A 6,976-nucleotide genomic window follows, 5' to 3' on the forward strand; every position below is an offset into this window, starting at 1 on the left:
TAGCGACGATCCTTCCGCAAGGTCACTTTATGCAGTACGCATCAGCTTAATGACTCCGCGAAAGTCCCTCCTCTGTATCTCAGGGCGTTAGCGCTTGTGGAGTAGGACCGTCCAGTCCCTCCAGCAAGAGCATATCCCTCGATACTCCTCCTTCAGAAGGAGGAACAGCGACAGACCCCTGACGGTCGCCTCCAACTACTTGCGCGTACGTTCTGGTCGGTCCTAAGACCGTGCCTGAGCCGTACGGCGTCATAGCTGGGTCACGAGCGGCGCACCTCTCGTGATCGCTCCTCGGTACCTCGCTCCTCCCGGTATAGCCCCGAGGAGGTTGAAGGTACGGGAGAGGCAGACAGACTGCGCTCCCCCCTCGCTCGCTGGCAGGGACCAGCGTGCGTGGAGGGCTGCTGTGATCGTCAAACCCGCGGTGACGGTCGAGCAGCAGGCCTAGCCTTGCCGCTCGCCCTTGGGCGATTGGCTCGGCTGAGAACGTCGAGACCGATCTCTAGCGTCAGGCGAGCTGCCGCTGGTCACCGTCTCCGCCCGGTCCCATCGGGAGCAGCGGACGGGTGACCTGCTAGGCTCTCTGTCACGTCGAGACCGGCCAGCGTCCTCTCGGCGCGTCAAAACCGCTGGTACCAGCCGTGGCTGGTACCGGCGGGCCGTGGGGACTCCTTCCTCGCCTCAAACCCGTGGCCGGTCAGCGACCGTCACGTCAGCCCGAGCAGCCAGTTGATCGCTGCGAGAGCGTCCACTGGCCTGGCGAGAGTCGTGTGTACGACTCTCGCCAGTCTTCTGCTCCGCGCCGCTGACTTGACGGCGAGCGAGCTCGGGCGTCAAAACTTTGGCTGAGACGGTCCTCTTGGAAGAGCGTCCACTCGGTGCTTCTCGCGAACGAGAAGCGGCCGAGACGGAACCTGGTTTAGCGGCAGAACCGCTAGCACCAGGTGAGGACGCACCAGCCGAGGCTGGTGCACCTCTGGTCCCCGTCGACTTCTTCTTTGCAGAAGAAGCGACGGGCCCCGTTCCCGAAGGAACAGGAGGACCAGCAGAAGAGCTCCCCAGCTCGCCTGTGCGAGCCGGGCCCTTAGAAGATCCCGAAGGAGTCTTCTTAGGGGGGGAGGAGGCACCCTTCTTCTTCTTCGGCTGTTTAGCTTAGAAGTCGAAGGGGAAGGAGAGGCAGCAGACGACGAAGAAGACGATGAAGACGACGACGACACCTTCTTCCTCTCCTCTTCTTCTTCGCCAGGCTCCGCAGAACAGAGTCAGGTCTTCCATCCAGGAGGGAGCCGGGGCAGTTTGCCGAAGCACAGGGCCCGACTGCACCTGTCCGGAAAGACCTGAGACTGTGACAGCACCACCAGCAGCAGGAACAACAGGAACAGGTCCGGGAACAGCAGGACGGCAGGAACATCTGAAAGAGAATGCCGATCTGAAAAGGAAAGAGTAGCTGGAACGGCAACAGGTACGGCAGGCACGGCAGTACCACGGGAGAGCCAGGCGTCCTGTCGGCAGTCACAGTCATCCGTGGCACTGGCGGCAGGTCCAGGGGGGTACTCTTTGGGCAGCGGAAGTCCGGGTCGGCAAAGCAAAGAATCCAGGTGGTGGTGGCACCGTCCTCTTTGGCACCGGCAGCAATGGGTTTTTGTATAGCCGCCGTGGGTGTCACCGACATTATATGGGGCGGGGCGTATACACCAGATGCGGTGGCATCTCATATGCTGGTGTCGTAACTGTGGTAGTAGTAGTGGTCACCGCACCATGAGTGACACTGCCGACCCCGCCACCGTTGAAGCAACCCCTGGATGCTGGGCACTCCCTGCAGTCCCAGCGACTCCCACACCTGTCCCAAGTCGTCCTTCGCTGATGGCACACCTGCGGAAGCAACAGTCTGGGTTAGGTGGAGGGGCTTCCTCGCGCCTGGGGGGAGAAACACCCCCCCCCAGAGCGGACGGAAGACCCCCGAGTACAGCTGTACGTCCGGGTAGCGGGCGCCCTCATCCACACTCGACGGATCGAGAGAGGAAAAGGACTCCGCTACCCCCCCCGCAGGGGGAGGCGCGAAACGTGGGGGCTGGCCGGGGGGCAGGAAAGAGGACGAAGTGTCCGTTACCAAGGAGTCACTGGACTTTCCGATGATTCTTGGGCGGCCTAAGTCTCTTCCTGCTCTCGTACAGCACCCACTGCGCCTCGGACCAATTCATACATGTGACACAGGGTCGTTGCGGAGCACTCTCGCCCCCGACAACGAGTACAAATCCTAGTGGGGGTCCACGTCAACAAATGACCTAAAACCTCCACATCTAACGCCCCTCCAGCCCGGACACAATCTACGGGCGACTGAGGGCGCGGCGATATCTCCATTTCTTCCAATTCACATCATTGCAAGATCATAAGAATTGTAAAAGTACTTACAGTCACTCCTGATTTATACAGAAAGAGAGGCAAATACTCAAACTCAAAGCAAACGACAAAGCGGGCAGAGCGATGACGAACACGTCCTTCCCACACACGGCCGAAAGCAAAGTGATTTGTTTACCTCCCAGTCGCGCGGCGCGCGACGATCGGACAAGCAGTTAACTACCGTTCTCCCCTTGTTCGAGCTTACGACCGTTCCAGCTGCCGCTTAGCTATTCCTATTGTTAAAGGACCGAGGGTTTGTATAGTATCGGAACAAAGATCAATTCCCGGGTAAGAGCGGAAACTTGATCCAAATAATATGATGCTATCATAAAATATATGAAAATTGAAACAGAATACTGCACTTGCAATTTCACTTCACAGAAAATAATCGTAAGGATCAATTCCCGGGTAAGAGCGAAAATTGATCCAAATTAAATTTTATGCAAATAAATAAATGAAAATGAAAAGAATACTGCAATTGCGGAATCCACTTCATTGCATTTTATCATACCAAATAAAAGGCTCGTCGCCGAGCGCATCACGCTCTCGGTACGAAGAAGCACAGGGCAAAAATATAATGAAAAAAGTACTTACATTTTTCAATTACACACTTTCGCCCAAAATACATGACTTGGCGCGAGCGCACCCGCCCTCGGCACCGAGACATAATTCAAGTGTTCAATTCATGAAAAGAGAGGAAATCGCCGCATCTACGGCGATAGCTCCATGTTGGTTCATAATTAAGTAATGAAAGTGAAAACAGTGTACTTACAGTTTCATTTTCAAGTCAAACAAACCATTAGTAGAAAACACAATATAAACAAAGCATACGACGATGAAGCGGGCAGAGAGCGATGACGAACACATCCTTCACACCCGCAGCCGAAAGCAAAAGTGACTTGTTTACCTCCCAGTCACGCGGCGCGCGCACGATCGGACAAGCAGTTAACTACCGTTCTCCCCTTGTTCGAAGCTTACGACCGTTCCAGCTGCCACTAGCTACTTCCTATTGTTAAAGGACCGATGGTTTGTATTACGTATCGGAACAAATTATTTTTTTCTAAGCCTATAATTACTTTCTTCAGTGTGCAGTGCAGAACATCAGCTTTTAGTGCAGAACATCAGCTTTTATGCTTTATTTGGGAATTTGTAGAACTTACTTGAATTTAGACTTTACATATTCTACATAAAAGTAAAATGCACCTGTTGCAGCTTCACTATAGCCAAAGGCTGAACCAACAATATTTTTGCCTTTATAATGAAAATTGGGTAGTAATGATTTACATTTACTCTTAATGTACATAAAAAAATTTGACCTGTTTGAAAAAACACCCTCCTGATGGTACAGGAACTCTGAGGGGAACAACTATAGTTATAACAAAAACACAATATTACCAGCTCTGATGAATAATCAAATTTATTCAGTCATTAACTAGAGCTAAAATTATTGCCAAAAACAAAATAACTAGTTTTAAAACAGCAATGCAAAATATATATAGCAGTGTTAGAAATACATTCAGCAGTATCAGCTCTCTGGTGTTACGTACTGAATATCTGCTTAATGATATTTGTATCATGAACCTCTGTAGGAATCTTGAGATATCCTAAGTGACGTAATTCAGTGACATGAAAAATGCAGGTGCTGTACAGTTAGGCTAAACTGTAGGTAGGGCATTGTGGCACAAGTATGGTATTTCATTAATCTGTACAAAGTTTTACCTGTGAAAGAGCAAAGATGATCTTTTAATATTTTAGTGTGTCTATATATGAGCACTGAAACCTAGTAATGCAATGAAAATAGGTTAGGCTCCTGTTTTGAACCTGTAACCCTTAGAATACTACCTATGTCAGTCGACCTTTTTTCACCTTAATTCATATAGGTCCAAAAGGTTTGTCCCATGCCTTTGACTATTGTCAGTGGAAACTTGCCTATTTCTCCACCACTAGGTATACTGTAACTAAGTTGTGATGAACCTATAACTTAGGCTATATGTCTGCGCTAATGTAACTCTTGAGTACCTTGTCTGAAGCTTTTATCACAGAGTCAGGTGTCATGTTTGCAACCTTCTTACCTGACACAGGCCCTTGTCACAATCATTGCAATAATGCTCTTTACCACATAGGTGGGTATAGTAGCTATAGCCTAGTATTTAGTAGGCTACAGCATTCTTGGGTTTCTACGCACCTGCAGTACGTAAGTTTACTCTTCTTAGGTTTACTTGTTTGATGTGTTTGCCCTTTCTTTGCTTGTTGATAACTTTTTATATGCTGTTTGCCTTACCTGAATACTGCTGGGTATAGGTAGGCTGCACTGGGATTTGTTTGTATGGAGCTTTTACGTTGCATGGAACCATTGGTTATTCAGCAACGGGACCAACGGCTTTACGTGACTTCCGAACCACGTCGAGAGTGAACTTCTATCACCAGAAATACACATCTCTCACTCCTCAATGGAATGGCCGAGAATCGAACCCGCGACCACCGAGGTGAGACGCTAATACCATACCAACCACACCGCTGAGGTGCTTGTCTGCACTGGGAGTTCTTTGACTTAGGCTAGCTTATATACCTAGCTACCTACCTCTTCGACTCTGTTAAGCATTGGTTGACAAGAATTCCTACTAAAATTCAATGTAGTAGGCTAAACCAGTCTTTCTTTATATTGCACCTGACCTAACATTTTGCTCACAACTCCTACCTAGAATGCAGATTGTATTTATATTGCAGTAGTCGAAAGTCATCGAGAGAGAAAAGTCAAATACTAGGTAATAGCCTACCTTGTGCAGTGAATATATACCAGAGTTTATCTGCTTACCACAGTAAGTTCGTCCAAAAAAAGGACACTAGATGTATCCATGGCTCGCTACCTCATGATGCCATATAAGTTTTATGTTCCAGTTCATAAATAAAACAATGAAACCACGGAAACACCTCGTGTCCAAGTGATGTTAAAGGAAGGAAGATCGAGAGTGGGGAGCAGGGTTGCCAAATAACTTAGACATCCAAACCGCGGTGAAAAGCCTCAAAAGTCGCGGCAGTAGCTTCAAAAGTAGCCCAATTATAGTAACTTAGCCATCATTAAATTGGTACTAAAACCTATTGATATGATATTCTGAAGAAATAAATTAGGGGGGCGGGGATCGAAATCAATCAACTAAGCTTTTGTAGAAGAGTATAACGAAAAATTTATAATTTTTATTCAAAAATACAGAAAATAAAGCCGTATATTTTTTGCAAAATTAAATACTAGTTGTATGACATTTAACAAAATTAAAATGAGCAAAATAAAGAGAAATAAAGAGATTTGTTGTTCATTCAACATGATCAAAAATGAACTGGATTGTCACCATTGGAGTGCTTTAATCATAGTTTCATTTGGCTCAAAATTTGGACATTGACATTTATTGTCCTCCTCCCCCTCTTGAGTATGCATGGTACTTCTTGACTCGGGACTCGGGAGTGAGTGACTGAGTCGCCAGACTCGCCACTCGCCAGTCACAGACTCACAGACACAGTCAGTCACTCGCCTCGGTCGGAGAGTCATGACGTCACAGCGAACAGGCCTTCTATCCTATGGTCTATCTCGGTGGTCTTGCTTCAAACGCCATTTACATATAAAGAAAATCTAATTTGGCTTTTTCCCGTTTCTTGGTAAATTTCTCCAATGAACGGCACTTGGCGAGGAGAAGTGTTCCATATCTAGTCCGAATCAACTCATGAAAATGGTTCAGTCCACCAGCACGAAGTTTCAGTAGGAAGAGTAAGGCGAAGAAAATTCTAAACAATGCCATGGCGCCAGCTGAACTGTCTGTAGACTCCCGATGATAACTCCAATTTCCGGAGCAACAGCGCTCGAAGAACAATCCAAGGCGGGTCAGGGAAAGGCACTATCCATATGCATTTTATTAAAATATATGCCGACGTTTCACAACTCCACATAGTTGCATTTTCTAGGCTGCAAACAAGCGAACATGGCGATCAGTAAACTAATAAAATCCGAATTACATATTATAATTACATTAAAACATTCAGAATATAATTGATAAAACATTTACTTAAAGAACAAGCAAATGGCTGGTGACAACCTACCCAGAAGGAAGTTAAAAACATACTAGTCGTATAGAGTTACGACGAGAGAGAGAGAGAGAGAGAGGAGAGAGAAGAGAGAGAAACAATAACAAACATACGGACAGAGAAAAACAGCTCAACAAGACCATCAGGCAATAAACAATTGTGTGGATGACGTTTGGGAGTTTAACGGTGGTACGGTCAATTTGATAATAATGGATTCCAGCATTGATGCTCACAGAGGGGTCAGCTTCAGAACTGGGAGCAGATTGTCTAGCCCTGAACAATCTAATGTCAAAAACCATTAAAAAATATGTAAAACCTATATAGACAATAAAGATTTTTCAATAGTAGGACAGGTACTAATAGAAAACGAATTAACAATACTGGAATCCATTATTATCAAATTGACCGTACCACCGTTAAACTCCCAAACGTCATCCACACAATTGTTTATTGCCTGATGGTCTTGTTGAGCTGTTTTTCTCTGTCCGTATGTTTGTTATTT

At 46.9% G+C, this 6,976-nt stretch overlaps 1 long non-coding RNA gene across 4 annotated transcripts in view; it reads right to left on the reverse strand.

Annotated features, from left to right (window-relative positions):
• LOC135205446 (uncharacterized) overlaps positions 1-5,419 on the reverse strand; it is a 28,678-nt gene extending 23,259 nt beyond the window's left edge. Inside the window, exon 1 of one of the 4 annotated variants that reach the window (XR_010312540.1) lies at positions 5,216-5,419. This is a non-coding gene — a long non-coding RNA (uncharacterized LOC135205446). Of the gene's footprint in view, positions 1-4,681; positions 4,924-5,215 lie in introns of those variants that run through there. The other 3 variants (XR_010312537.1, XR_010312539.1, XR_010312538.1) reach the window with 3 other exon arrangements.
• Between the last annotated feature and the right edge of the window lie 1,557 nt (positions 5,420-6,976).

Source organism: Macrobrachium nipponense, chromosome 24 (assembly GCF_015104395.2).
Source record: "Macrobrachium nipponense isolate FS-2020 chromosome 24, ASM1510439v2, whole genome shotgun sequence".
NCBI classification, from domain to species: domain Eukaryota; kingdom Metazoa; phylum Arthropoda; class Malacostraca; order Decapoda; family Palaemonidae; genus Macrobrachium; species Macrobrachium nipponense.